Source organism: Colias eurytheme, chromosome 23, assembly GCF_061535395.1.
Source record: "Colias eurytheme isolate Ceu_HAF_F1 chromosome 23, ilColEury1 Martin Lab GWU primary, whole genome shotgun sequence".
Classification (NCBI taxonomy): domain Eukaryota; kingdom Metazoa; phylum Arthropoda; class Insecta; order Lepidoptera; family Pieridae; genus Colias; species Colias eurytheme.
In genome coordinates, this window is record NC_143002.1 from 6,060,589 (window position 1) to 6,075,867 (window position 15,279).

The window sequence follows — 15,279 nt, forward strand, 5'->3', positions numbered from 1 at the left end:
CTTTTGCTATCAAAACTTGGGTCTATTTTAACTCAACTCTTCTGTTCTTAGCAGTCTTTTCCAGCTTATCCGTACATCCTCTGGTATCTGAAAAGAAAATCAATGCTTTAACCCATTGACCACCGAGCGGCCCGATCGGGCCGAGACACAATAGATTTTCTATTGTGTCTGTGATCCGAGGACTGACGGATTAAAATCATTCATAAAACTGTTTTAGATATTATTCACGAGCTGTGCCCCGCGGTTTTATCCGAATTTTTCCGCTCCTGTTGGTCTAAGCGTGATGATATTAAATAGCCTACAGCCTTTTTTTTCAAATCGGACCAGTAGTTCCTGAGATTAGCGCGTTCAAAAAACAAACAAACTCTTCAGCTTTATAATATTAGTAGGTAAAGAAAGATGAAACTTACTCTTCCCAAGTGATGCAATGCCCCCACTGAGCTCTAACGTACCCGTATGGACATGCTTGCCCATTTGCTATAAAACGTTGGTCGACTTTCTTCTCAGGTTCAGTTTGCGTTTTCATATATTCTTCATCTATATATTTATCATTAGCTTCATCACTAAACTTACGATATGACAAAACTATATGAACCATAAGAAGTATTATTACTAATCGCTTCATGGCTACAGTACGACTGACCAAACAACACAATTTTGTTGTATTTCATTTGCTTTTTATAGCATTAGGTATCGTATAAAAAAGTTGTGTCCAATAATTGGGAATATAATTAAAATGCCCTTTTTTGTACAAGGAAGGAAGATATATTGTTTAATTACTGTAATCGTCAAATTTTTATAAGGGGCCGTTCATAAAATACGTTCACATACAAGCGGGGGTGGTGGTTTGGCGAGTGTGACAAGATGTGACAAGGGGGGACAGGGGGTCTACGGCAGCGTGACGTTCGCCGTTCATTAAAAATTTTTACTGAGTATTCGTTCTCTCGACTTTTTTTTTTCAATTTTGTAATGATAGAAGTCATTTATTTCGCATTAGTAAATATACAGTATTTAAATGTACATAATATATTTATTACAATTGTAACTTGATATATTTATTTTTTTTCAACAAGAGCTCTGTGGCACTCTGTGTCGCTGTAGCGTTTTGACTTGGCTCTAGTGGCGTTGCGAATTGCGATCCATCAAAAGATGTTGCAATACCAATCATAGATGTTTCGTAGCATTTACAGAATCCTTGGACTTCTGATAAATAAAAATATTATTTATTTGTTTTTTATTTAAGATAATTATTAATTTATTTAAATTTTATTATAAAAAAAGACGTGTGGCACCGAGGACTGCCGCGGTAAAGCTATTGCATGCTATGCCTTCGCGAGGGGAGCGTGAGGTTTTTCTTTACTTAATTTCTGAATTCGGTCCCCGCGCTCAAGGCCCGCGATAGAAGCTATGCAATAGCTTAAAAATATTTCCTAATATCAAAATTTGTGTATGATAATACTCATTCAAATCAAAATTTATCATGTTAAGGGGGGGGGGGGTCTTAGTTTTGTGACGAAATATTTTCAGGGGGGGTCACAGAAAGTGTGACACAGCGTGACAACCGGGGGGGGAGGGGGTCAAAAAAAGTTAATTTCAGTGTGACGTATTTTATGAACGGCCCCTAAGGCCCTAACACACTTATATTTAAAAAATAAATATAGTTCAAAAAACTAAAAAATACGCTTTCAAGATAGATACCACTAAAAAGTAAAAAAATATTATTACTCTAGTAAATAATAACCAATAAATAGTATAAGTCTGAAAACAGCGTGGGGTGTTTTCAAGAGTTGATTATACCTGGCATGTTTATTTAGCAAGCTAGTAATATTATAAACATGAAAGTTTGTAAGAATATAATATAATGTTTGTTACTCTTTCACGCAAAACAGCTGATCGGATCTTTATGAAATTTGGAACAGGGATAGAGTTACCTATAGTTTGGATTAGCACAAAGGCTACTTTTAATCCGAGTACCACGCGAGTGAACCCGCAAGCTAAAGATAGTTATAGAATAAAAATCAATAATACTTTAATATATTTATTATTCTTCAAAGGAATAGGTACAATATACTTTTGCTATCAGAACTTGGGTCTGTTTTAACTCAACTCTTCTGTTCTTAGCAGTCTTTTCCAGCTATTCCGGTAGTCTTCATGAATCTGAAAAGAAAATCAATGCTTTAAAATCATTTATAAAACTGTATTAGATATTATTTACGAGCTGTGCCCCGCGATATTACCCACAGTGCTCCTGTTGGTCTTAGCGTGATGACATATTGCCTATTATTATTACTTAAAATGTAAACAAATGTCAAATTTTTCATTCGCTCGTAATACCTTAGTTATGGCCGTCTATATGCGGTTTCAGACTTACCTTTTATACGCACCTATTATTTAATAGATCACTAGCTGTGCCCTGCAGTTTTATCCGCATTTTTCCTGTTGGTCTTAGCGTGATGATATAGCCTACAGCCTTTTTTTTTTCAAATCGGACCAGTAGTTCCTGAGATTAGCGCGTTCAAAAAACAAACAAACTCTTCAGCTTTATAATATTAGTAGGTATAGATAAAGAAAGATGAAACTTACTCTTCACAAGGGATGCAATGCCCCCACCTAGATTTAACTCTCCCGAATTGACATGATTCCATATTAATTGGTATATAGCAGGTAGAAATTGACACTAAAAAACCCTAAATTCGCAAAACATGATGTAGTGCTGCATTTTTGGTATGTTGTTTGGACCAGTTAAGGTAATGTAAATCCCAATTTGCAACTTCGAAAAAGTTGTGCTCGCTGCGTACCACGTGATAATAAACTGCGAAAATTTTGGACTTTTTCACTTTTTTCTCTAAAAGTCATAAACTATGCGTTTTCAACAAGTAACATTCACCACATTAATAAAGCTAATTAAATTTGAAACAATTTAAGCCCAACCGCATCTCTCTAAACCTTATAACAACTAAGCTGTGGCTCTTCAAAGATGGTCCATTTTTCCCGAAAATTTTAAATTTTTAGTTTTGCTCCCGTTTGAAGCAAAATATTAGTAAAACCGCTCGTTCTATGAGAAGGTCTTAAAAGTTAGTTTATCACGTGATGCGCGGCGAGAACCTTTTCGAAGTTGCAAATTGGGATTTACATCACTCTAGCTGATCCAAACAAAATTCCTGACGTTCTTCCCAGATTCAAGTTGAAATCCATGTGATTTCATTTATTCTTCATATTCTACAGGGTGTCCCACTATTGGTATACTAAGCGCGAAGGGACTTGTAGTTTTGCATACATTGATCACGTAAAAAATACTAAAACAACAAAATTACGTCAAAAATATTTTGCAAAATTTTTCTTGAAAATCAATGTTTTCTTCTCTAGCTTCGCGCAGGAGGCATATACCGCTTCTTTAAAGTGAGCATTTTGTCTATGAAAAATAATCTTAAAGTCTTAAACGATAGCCCACGTGCTGGTGGCAAAGTTGGGCGGGTTGCTTGTTATGGTTGTACACATAGAGTTTTAAGAATTCATCTATTTGAAAAAAAATGCGTCTGGAATTTTATAAGTATTTTTTACGTACTCAACGTATGCAAAACTATAACCTCCTTTGAGCTTAGTATACCAACAGTGGGACATCCTGTATACAGGGTGTAATCGTTAAGTGTGCACAATAACAACAATCAGTTTTTAAAAATAAAACGGGAAATATCCAAAAATTTTACATCAAACACGCGCATACATTTAGTATATGACTATCCCCAACATGTAATATGAAAGGTTTTGGTTATTTTTTAACCGACTTCAAAAAAAGGAGGAGGTTATCAATTCGGCCGGTATATATATATTTTTTTTTATGTATGTACGCCGATTACTCCGAGGTTTCTTTACCGATTTACGTGATTCTTTTTTTGTTCGATGCGGGATGGTGTCGAATTGGTCCCATAAAAATTTTATTCGGATAGGCCCAGTAGTTTTTATTTTATGAGCATTTTTGTCTGTACACGATGACTAAATCGAAATGTAGCAAGTAACTTTGATTCACTTTCCGGTTACCGATTGAGCTGAAATTTCGTATAAGTATGTAAATTGGATAGCTATGTAACATTATCATGACATAGAGCTGATTTGATGATGGAATCGGAAGGTGGCCATAGGAGCTCAGTAATATATTGACTCAACTTTATCGAATTTGGGCTCGTTTGATTCGTGTTGAAAAATACACTAAAAAGTATTAAATAAAAACTGCGTTAAAAACAACCAACTTCAAAAACGCAAAAGTAAAAAATAAAATAGATTTGATATTATTAATTACTACATATTATTTAGATGTGCTATTTGCGTTTTTGAAGTCGGTTGTTTTTAACGCAATTTCTATTGGAATTCATGTTCGAAGCTTAACGCAGAAGCCAGATGTTAGTTAAATTATTAGACTCCCGTATGTTTTGACGCTATATTTCAATTAACCGATTAATTAACTAGTTCCTGGCTGAAAAAATACTCCAATATATTATTAATTTTCATTAAAAAACAATCCACTCAAACACGCATATTTTTGTAATTTTCTAAATAGTTGCGCGTGATTTTTGTTTTAAAATGCGTTGTATTTTTTATTTTGTTTGTGTCTATGTCTATTTTTTTTACAAATAATTATTTAAAATTGCTCGAAATACGGCTTGAAATGAACTCGCGCCACAGTAGTACAATGTACATTATAGTAATATTGTGCCCGCGCTCAGTAACGGCCGGTACTACCTATATTTCTTGCTCTGTGGCATGTCTGTGGCCGGTACGCGTTGAGCGGGAGTAACACTCATTTTGTTTAACTTTTTATGAAAAAGAAAACGCTCCAAACTCGAAACACAATAGGTTAGGTTATGTTAGAGTTTTTTTAACAATCGAGCGGAGCGTCTCGAATTGTTTAACGAAAATAAATCGCCAAATTTGAAACTGTCAAAACAATAACTATGCGTAACAAAATAAAAATGGCGTAACTTCCTATCTTGCTTCCTACATTAATTTTCCGATTTTCAAAAATTCGTTAGGGCGTTTGTGCACTACAAGATATTTTACTGTCCGGCATTCCGATTTTTTACGGTCCGGTATGGCACGCCATTAATCTAAATCTAATCTAAATACTAGCTTGTGCACTATACGTAATTTTACTGTCCGACATTTCACTTTTCGCTATTTCGGATGGCTTTTTGTGTCTACGAGTCGCTGTAGGTATAATTGTTTTCGAATGCCCACTTGCTTGGATTTTTCTCTTTTTACTGCATATTATGCCAATTGAAAGCAAGCTCTTGTTTGGCATTGTGCTTAAATAATATCGTAATTTTTTATGAAAATTCATTTAGAAACTGTAAATAGTGCTCGATATGGAATATAGTGGTATTCCAAAACGAGGATGTCACTCCGAACATTTGCTTTGAATACAAAAATGTATGGGAAATTAAATGTACGGGCGTGTTTGATGTAAAATTTTTGGATATTTCCCGTTTTATTTTTAAAAGGTTATTATTGTCATTTTACTCATTAGGTAAAGGGCTTTCGATATCAGTTTAAAGTTTTTTGATATCTGCAATACTTACGGAATATTCGCCTGTGCACACTTAACGATTACACCCTGTATAAATAGTTTTATCACTATGCTTATGCTAAGGCTTAGGATATGAAAATACTATGTATATGAACCATAAGAAGTATTATCACTAATCGCTTCATGGTTACAGTACGACTGACCAAACAACACAATTTTGTTATGTTTTATTTGCCTTATATAGTGTTATTGTGTTTATATTTGGGCTATAAATAAACTAGCGGCTCTAATAAATATATAATATTTATTCGCAAATTGTATTCCTGTATAGTAATTTGTACAAGGAAGGAAAGAATATTGTTCAATTATTACACTGTCATCGTTAAAAAATTTTAACAAACTTATATTTGTCCGTATTTAACCCTTAACTAGAGTCGTGGGTCCAATGGACCCAGGTTGAGTTTTTAAAGTCTCGTTTACTCCACGGCACTTACCGCAGAACCTCCCACTGCTCAGTACCTTCCTTTAATACGCCGGTGCGTATCCTGTGAGACAGACGTGTTCGGCTCGGTACTCCTTAGGTAGGTTTACAGGGGTCCACTGGACCCACGACTATAGATACGTAACTTTTTTATTTTCGTTATTAAATTTATTATTGTAATTTTATTTAGTTTATCGCTATGTCGAATCCCAGAAGTGTATGTGTTGATAACGAAGAGATGTTAGAACAATGGTTAAATGAAGAATTGTTAAGAAATGTTGAAGACTCCGATGAAAACTCTTCACCTACCCGTATTGCAGAAACTAAATCAGATAATGAGTTTTCCGATGATGATGTAGATTTTGTTGTTAGATAGAAATAAAAGGAAGCGATGTTTATTCTGTTTGCCTGGCAAAAGAGCAAAGACTGTTCATTTGTGCACTAAATGCAGGGAGCCCATATGCATGACTTGTGCAAATATAATTTGTAAATCTTGCACGTAATTAGGGATTGCTATTTTTTTATATAAGAGTTTTTAGTTTGTTTTTGTTTTTTCTAGGAAGCAACATACTTTTTTTAGTTAGATAAAAAAAAATAAAAATTTTGTTGAGATTTATAATTTTTGTAAGACGCCTTTTTGTTGTATAAGAAAACAGCGACTGATTTTATAAGTGAAATTATGTTAAGTAAATAAAAGTCCTAATTGTTGATTTTAATAATATATATTCTTTATAAACTAAAATATCATATTTTATTTAAATTTACCTAAAAAAATGCATAAATAAGTAATTATGACCATTTCAAAATACATGGGTCTAATGGACCCACGACTATACATACGTAACAATTGTTCACGACTCTAGTTAAGGGTTAAGCAAAAAGGAACCACCCAGCAAACACGCACTTCTGAGATATCAAAGGATTTACAAAAACATTTGCAGCTCTGTTAGATGATGTAAAATTAATATTTATTTTATTTAAATTCATTGACAAATTACTTATTTAAGTATGTGTACATATATAAATTTGCTCTGAATACTCTTAAACTTTCTAGATAATTAAGAAAATGTGCATGTGGTTCCTTTTAACATTTATCAATTGATAGGTTTTCTCTTATACAAAAAAGAACCACATCCCAGGGATTTAATGATATACTTAAATGAAACTATGTATTTATAATATCGTAATAAAGCTTTAATTAAAAAAATATATAAAATAATACTTATAGAGGACGTTTATTCGACGCTATCATCAAATTGGATTTCAAAATCCACCGTGTCTAGTCCATCTATGTGGTCTTCTATTGCATCATCACTAATGAGTCCGTTATAAAAACTTTGTGCATCTTGTGGAATGAGATGTAATATGGCCTGAATATCGCTTGAAGGTGAAGAAAACTTTTCCAAAGGCATCGACGTATAAGATTCTTCGTCATCTTCTGTAATAAAAAGAAAAAAGCTTTAAATCAAAACAATAAAGCCGCGTGGCTTTTATACGTAGGTATATAACGACAGCAAAATATTATTAGTTCTTATAAAGCCGTGTCCCTACTAGACGACTAAGTATGTTATAGGTACATACACCATGTAGGTACAAAAAACTGGCTAAGTGTGAGTCGGACTCGCGCAACGAAGAGTTCCGTACCATTATCTATAAAAACGGCAAAAAAAATCACGGTTTATTGTATAGGAGCCTCTTAAATATTTATTTTATTCTGTTTTTTAGTATTTGTTGTTACAGCGGCATCAGAAATACATCATCAATGAAAATTTCGATTGTCTAACTATCACGGTTCATGAACCGTGATAGTTAGCTCTGTCTCATGAGACAGAGGGACAGACAGACGGACAGCGGAGTCTTAGTAATAGGGTCTCGTTTTACCCTTTGGGTACGAAACCCTAAAAATCATACGCAACAGTGACCAAACCTAGCAAAAAATTAAATAAACTTGTTAAATTTTGAATGTTTTAAATTTAAATTAAAATTGTAAAATCACTCCACAATCGGGAATGAATCAAAAGTGGATAAAGCGTACCTGCATCTCAGATTCAATAAGTACTTAAATGCATAAAACTACTTAACTACCCGTTGTATCTTCATTTTATCTTCGGTGTTCGTCTCCAATGCTTTTCTTATCTACCAATTGCTTGCTTATTTATTTATTACTGAGTTACATTTTCACATTTAATTTTAAAGGTAATTAACAAAAACAATAGAACTTACTTCGCGGAGAAAAAAAACGGCCGTCACGTAGGTATTCGAACTACTTCGCTGAATGTCACCTATATTAACAGAATATGTTCGACGTTTTACTTTAAAAATTGGAGTTATTTAAGCTATTTAAGCACTTTGAGCTATTTAAGTAATAAAATACGTTGTTTAAAGATGAGAAGCATTGTAACTTGTCAAGGCATTTGGTACCGTATAGCGATGATGGGTTTCAGGATGTTTTACAATATTTATTTATGCACTAGATTTCCGCCCGCGGCTTCGCCCGCGGCTTCGCCCGCGTTTGCAAAGGAAAACCCGCATAGTTCCCGTTCCCGTGGGATTTCCGGGATAAAAACTATCCTATGTGTTAATCCAAGTTACCCTCTATATGTGTGCTAAATTTCATTGTAATCGGTTCAGTAGTTTTTACGTGAAAGAGTAACAAACATCCATACATCCATACATCCATACATCCATACAAACTTTCGCCTTTATAATATACTAGACTAGACTAGACTAGACTAGATTTCCGCCCGCGGCTTTGCCCGCGTTTGCAAAGGAAAACCCGCATAGTTCCCGTTCCCGTGGGATTTCCGGGATAAAAACTATCCTATGTGTTAATCCAAGTTACCCTCTATATGTGTGCTAAATTTCATTGTAATCGGTTCAGTAGTTTTTACGTGAAAGAGTAACAAACATCCATACATCCATACATCCATACAAACTTTCGCATTTATAATATTAGTAGGATATTAGATGATAGAACCGAATGCTTATGGTTTTATTTTGCAATAAAAAATTACAATTAAATTAAGAATTTATTTTACGCATAACCATACCATAGAAATCTAGTTCCATTTTGTGTATTAAAAATAATTGTTATTATTAGAAATATGTGTAATGTATAATGGTACCAAGTATGTGCAGATCTGTTTTGTATAAATTGACATGATAGTAATATCGTTTATTTGTTTGAACAAAGCAGTCCCGTGGTGCTGTGGTTCGGTTTTGCTTCATATTAATATGTATTATTCGTTGTTGCTGCTGGTTACTTTCTGCTTTTAGTATACCTACCTTGTTTTCAAGATAAAAATCATGTGGTTCTTTTTTGTTTAAGAATTTAGACCACTTTTTAATGAGTATTCTTCAAAAAAAGTACTTAGGTACGTTTTTCTGTTTTGTTTGTTTTCCGTTTTTACTTTTGCATAAATGCGGACATTTAAAAAAAAATGAGATTTAATGCATAAAACTATAGTATGTTGTTCAATATCGTCTTGTAAATTATACAAAAAAAATTGATATTAATGTCATATAATATACATATACTAATATTATAAAGAGGAAAGGATGGTAATTATGTATGTATGTATGTATGGTTTTCACGCATAAACCTCTCAGCCGATTTTGATGAAATTGGGCACAGACAATCTTTAGACCCTGAGAAAGAACATAGGCTACCTTTTATTGCGAAATATGTACAACAGACGAAGCCGGGGCGGACCGTTATAGTGTCATATATTACGGTGCATATCTTTCATTTGGGTTTAAAAATGCTAATTATTATCCTATAATTATTAATACTTAGTATAAATGCGAAAGTTAGTGAGGATGGATGTATGTGTATGTATGTATGTTAGTTTCTCTTTCTATTGAACCGATTACAATGAAATTTAGCACACATATAGATTAGGTATACGGGGGAAACTCTTAATGGTATGACTCTTAATGCAGCTAAATGCTTTCATATTAAATACACCAGAAAGAAAAAACCACTTGCTTCTGTGTAGGTACCAGCTTAATTATAGACAAAAAAAATTGGTTGTCTGTAAAGTCGGTTTACTGACGATAGTTGAACGTGACAACGTCCGATTGTGCTTCTTTGTCGCTCGTTCCGCGCTCTCGCTCGCACTTCAAGCCTTACATGGAACGCCTCAGATGAGTCAGAGCGAGGTAACGCCGCATGAGTCATGTTTTTTCGTGCGTGCAGCCGGCTTTATCGAATTATAAGACGTTGTCACGTCAAAAAGTTAACGTTTATACCTCAAATTAACAAATCAGTTACCAAAGCCTCTCAGATATTAGGATTTCTCAAAAGAAATACTGGTTGCTTTAGTGTAAAAACTAAGACAATTTTGTATAACGCCCTAGTGCGCAGTCATCTCGAATACGGTAGTCTAGTATGGAATCCGGTTTATGCCGTCCACTCACAACGCTTTGAGAGTTTACAAAGAGCTTTTACAAGACACCTAGCGTTTATTAGCAGTGGTTTCTCTCATAGGCACCCATACGAACAGCGTCTTGGCAAATTCAATATGATGTCGTTACACAATCGTAGACGCTTTACTGATGTTTTGCTTCTGTACAAAGTAATAAATGGTCATGTTCAGTGCGGAGATATTTTGGAACATGTAAACATTCATGTACCACATACATTCCCAAGGACACGAATCAACAAAATATTTCACATTCCTTTTGTAAGAACTAATCTGGGTGCACAGGCTCCTCTCGTACGTATTCTTAAGGAATACAATAAACTCAATGGTGGTATTTCGGGTCTTGATATATTCGGTAGCCAGCTATCTCTATTTAAAAGGCGTGTTTTTAAATTCTTACGTACTCACAGAAATAAAATAATTACCTAGTTGATAATATAGTCTTACCTCTAGTTTTTTTTTCCATAACATAATTTAATTTTAGCATATATGTAATGTAAAATTTTGTTATGTAGTTTTCGTGAACAAACTGCTTTCACTATCTAATTGTAATATTCATTAAAAAAAATATATAATGTTACAGATAAAGTTATGTACGCCGTTCTTGTCATGCATCTTAGATACTTTGTTCAATGATTATTCTTGTAATGTTTTGTATTATGTATGATGTGGTGTTACCTACTCTAATAAATAAATAAACTAAGATTAACACATCGGATAGGTTTTATCCCGGAAATCCTATGGTAACGGGAACTATGCGGGTTTTCTAGTCCTGCTAAGTACTATCCTACTAATATTATAAATGCGAAAGTTTGTGAGGATGTGTGTGTGTGTGTGTGTTTAATTTTTTAATGTTTTACGGACTCTCTATATTTTATACGATCTGGCCAAATGTGGATGACCATATCGTGAAACGTTGACGATTTAACGATCTGATCAAACTATGTTGGCCATTTCATGAAATGCGACCATTTCGTGAAATGATCAATCATTTCATGAAATGATCAAATCTACGATATGGCCACGACATATATAATATTATAAACATGAAAGTTTGTAAGAATATATAATGTTTGTTACTCTTTCACGCAAAAACAGCTGATCGGATCTTTATGAAATTTGGAACAGGGATAGAGTATAGTCTGGATTAGCACATAGGCTACTTTTTATCCGAGTACCACGCGAGTGAACCCGCAAGCTAAAGCTTTACTTATAAATTGAATAAAAACCAATAATACTCTAATATATTTATTATTCTTCAAAGGAATAGGTACAATGTACTTTTGCTATCAAAACTTGGGTCTGTTTTAACTCAACTCTTCTGTTCTTAGCAGTCTTTTCGAGCTTATCCGATCTTCATGCTCAAGAATCTGAAAAGAAAATCAATGCTTTAAAATCATTCATAAAACTGTATTAGATTTTATTCACGAGCTGTACCGTGAGGTAATAACATATTTTTATAATGAGGTGGACGGTGAAGGAAAAAATCGAAGAATCAAAAGTTCGACGACATGTGACATCCGCCAACCCGCACTTGGCCAGCAGCACATGGTGGATGTAATTTGTAATACCTTTTAGTTATGGCCGTCTATATGCGGTTTCAGACTTACCTTTTATACCTACCTATCACCTAATAGCTCACTAGCTGTGCCCCGCAGTTTTATCCGAATTTTTCCGCTCCTGTTGGTCTTAGGGTGATGATATTATATAGCCTATAGCCTTTTTTTTTCAAATCGGACCAGTAGTTCCTGAGATTAGCGCGTTCAAAAAACAAACAAACTCTTCAGCTTTATAATATTAGTAGGTATAGATAAAGAAAGATGAAACTTACTTTTCCCGAGTGATGCAAGGTCCCCACGCAGCTCTAACTCTCCCGATTGGACATGATTGCATATTTCCTATAAAACGTGGGGTGATCATCATCCCAGGTTCAGTTTAAAACGTTAGCGTTTTCATATATTCTTCACATATTTTATCAATAGATTCATCACTAAGCTTAGGATAATATGACAATACTATATGAACCAAAAGAAGTAATATTACTAATCGCTTCATGGTTACAGTACGACTGACCAAACAACACAATTTTGTTATATTTTATTTGCCTTATAAAGCGTTATCATGTAAAAAACAGTTATATTCCCAATAATTTGGAATATAATTATTAAAATGAATTATAATGCTTTCTTTTTGTACAAGGAAGGAAGGTATATTGTTTAATTACTCTGTTATGCTCATAAAATAATAACTACTGGGCCTATTCGAATAAAATTTTTATGGGACCAATTCGACACCATTTTGCATCAAACAAAAAAAGAATCACGTAAATTGATTTAGAGACCTCGGAGTAATCGGTGTACGTATACATAAAAAAAAAATATACCGGCCGAATTGATAACCTCCTCCTTTTTTTTAAGTCGGTTAAAAACAGTTTATTACTATATTAGGAGCCTGGGTCAATAAATATAGGTAATAACATATTTTTATAATGAGGTGGACGGTGAAGGAAAAAATCGAAGAATCAAAAGTTCGACGACATGTGACATCCGCCAACCCGCACTTGGCCAGCAGCACATGGTGGATGTAATTTGTAATACCTTAGTTATGGCCGTCTATATGCGGTTTCAGACTTACCTTTTATACCCACCTATTACCTACTAGCTCACTAGCGGTGCCCCGCAGTTTTATCCGCATTGTTTCACTCCTGTTGGTCTTAGCGTGATGATATTATATAGCCTATAGCCTTTTTTTAAATCGGACCAGTAGTTCCTGAGATTACTGCGTTCAAAAAACAAACAAACTCTTCAGCTTTATAATATTAGTAGGCATAGATAAAGAAAGATGAAACTTACTCTTCACAAGTGATGCAATGCCCCCACGGAGCTCTACCTCTCCCGAATGGACATGATTGCATATTATTTACTATATAATGACATTCTCCGACTTCCATCTCAGGTTCATAAAACCCTTGCGTTTTCAAATATTCTTCATATTTTTTATCAATAGATTCAGAACTAAGCTGAGGATATGACAATACTATATGAACCATAAGAAGTAATATTACTAATCGCTTCATGGTTACAGTACGACTGACCAAACAACACAATTTTGTTATATTTTATTTGCCTTATAAAGCGTTATCATGTAAAAAACAGTTATATTCCCAGTAATTGGGAATATAATTAAATTAAATTATAATGCCTTCTTTTTGTACAAGGAAGGAAGGTATATTGTTTACTAATTACTCTGAAATCGTTAAATTTTTAACTGACTTCAAAAAAAAGAAGGAGGTTATCAATTCGGCCAGTATATTTTTTTTATGTATGTACACCGATTACACCCAGGTTTCTGAACCGATTTACGTGATTGAATTGAAGTTTTGTTTGATGTGGAATGGCTTCGAGTTGGTCCTATAAAAATTTCATTCGGGTAGGCCCAGTAGTTTTTATTTTATGAGCATTTTTGTCTGATCTCGATGACTTAATTGAAAATCTAGCAAGTAACTTTGATTCACCTTCCGGTTACCGATTGAGCTGAAATTTTGTATACGTATGTAAATTGGATAGCGATGAAAAATTATCATGACATAGAGCTGATTTGATGATGGAATCGGAAGGTGGCCATAAGAACTCAGTAATTAATTGACTAAACTTTATCGAGTTCGGGCTCGTTTGATTCGTGTTGAAAAATACACTAAAAAGTATTAAATAAAAATAACTACGTTAACAAAACCGACTTCAAAAACGGAAAAGTAAAAAATAAAAAAGCTTTGATATTATTAATTACTACATATTATTTAGATGTGCTATTTATTAAAGAGGTTTGAAGTCGGTGACAAGCACTAAGCACTTAGTATTAAGCCCGTGTAAGCCGGTAAGTTTTACATTGTTAGATTAATGCTGATTAATGTAAATGCACTCATAATAAATCAATATTCCACCCGAAGCTATATAGGCCGGGAGATACTGACACAAAATTTCGGGTCATTTGTAACAGGATGGCGATTCTACAGGGGTCTTAGTACGCAATGACAAAAAGAAAAATGATGGTCAGAACGCTGGTACCGGCGGACTCGACCGTCGCGTGGGCGTTAGTCGAACTCGTCGGATAAATAGCGAAAGTCAAACGACCACAACTATAAAGATCTAAGTCACAATGTATCCTTACGATTCTCGTAAACACGCATGAATGTGTGCGTGAGCCGTTTCGAACGTGTTGTATGAAGTTTCCCTACTGTATCTGTATTTGATCATACAGATCAAAGTGTGTGTGACTAAGTTCAGTCAAAACTAAGGAGTCGAATTCATACAATATGATATAGATTTATGCTGTGTTTGTTAAAACACCACACAGTAAACAGAGTAAATAACGAGGATAAAACCTGGTAGGTAACAGATCACAAAATTTATTTGTTGTAATTTCGTATGTGGAACTTTAAGCAGGAAATTAGGAAGTCAATTTTAATATTTCAAAAAAATGTACTTAGAAAATTAAAATTACATTAATATATATTTAGATTCAGTAACACGCTATTTCCTGTGTTAATATTAGGTACATGGCACCATACAGTCATATGAGTTGCTTTTTTAAAATATGATTAGACAAATACTTCTCGCGAAGAAACTCCCATATCGATTGAATTCGATTAAGGGCTGATTTTTCAATCCTTGGTTAAAACTTATCCGTCCAATAAAGTATTACACGATAATATTAAAATATCACCTATAATTCCTATAAACCGTCAAATACAGGTAATTAGAATATATTTTTGAAATGGTAGTTTAATACGTTATTCAACGAATAACTTTTAACCAAGGATTGAAAAATCAGCCCTAATAGTTATTAAAGAGATT

General features: G+C 34.0%; 2 long non-coding RNA genes across 2 annotated transcripts; both read right to left on the reverse strand.

Annotated features, from left to right (window-relative positions):
• Positions 1-2,055: 2,055 nt before the first annotated feature.
• On the reverse strand, positions 2,056-5,738 carry LOC149898333 (uncharacterized). Its single transcript, XR_016458068.1, has 3 exons — positions 5,677-5,738; positions 2,584-2,687; positions 2,056-2,157 (listed from the first exon to the last, which is right to left on the reverse strand). It is a non-coding gene; the product is annotated as an uncharacterized LOC149898333 (long non-coding RNA).
• Positions 5,739-11,661: 5,923 nt separating this feature from the next.
• Positions 11,662-13,490, reverse strand: LOC149898334 (uncharacterized). Its single transcript, XR_016458086.1, has 2 exons — positions 13,279-13,490; positions 11,662-11,796 (listed from the first exon to the last, which is right to left on the reverse strand). It is a non-coding gene; the product is annotated as an uncharacterized LOC149898334 (long non-coding RNA).
• Positions 13,491-15,279: the final 1,789 nt, after the last annotated feature.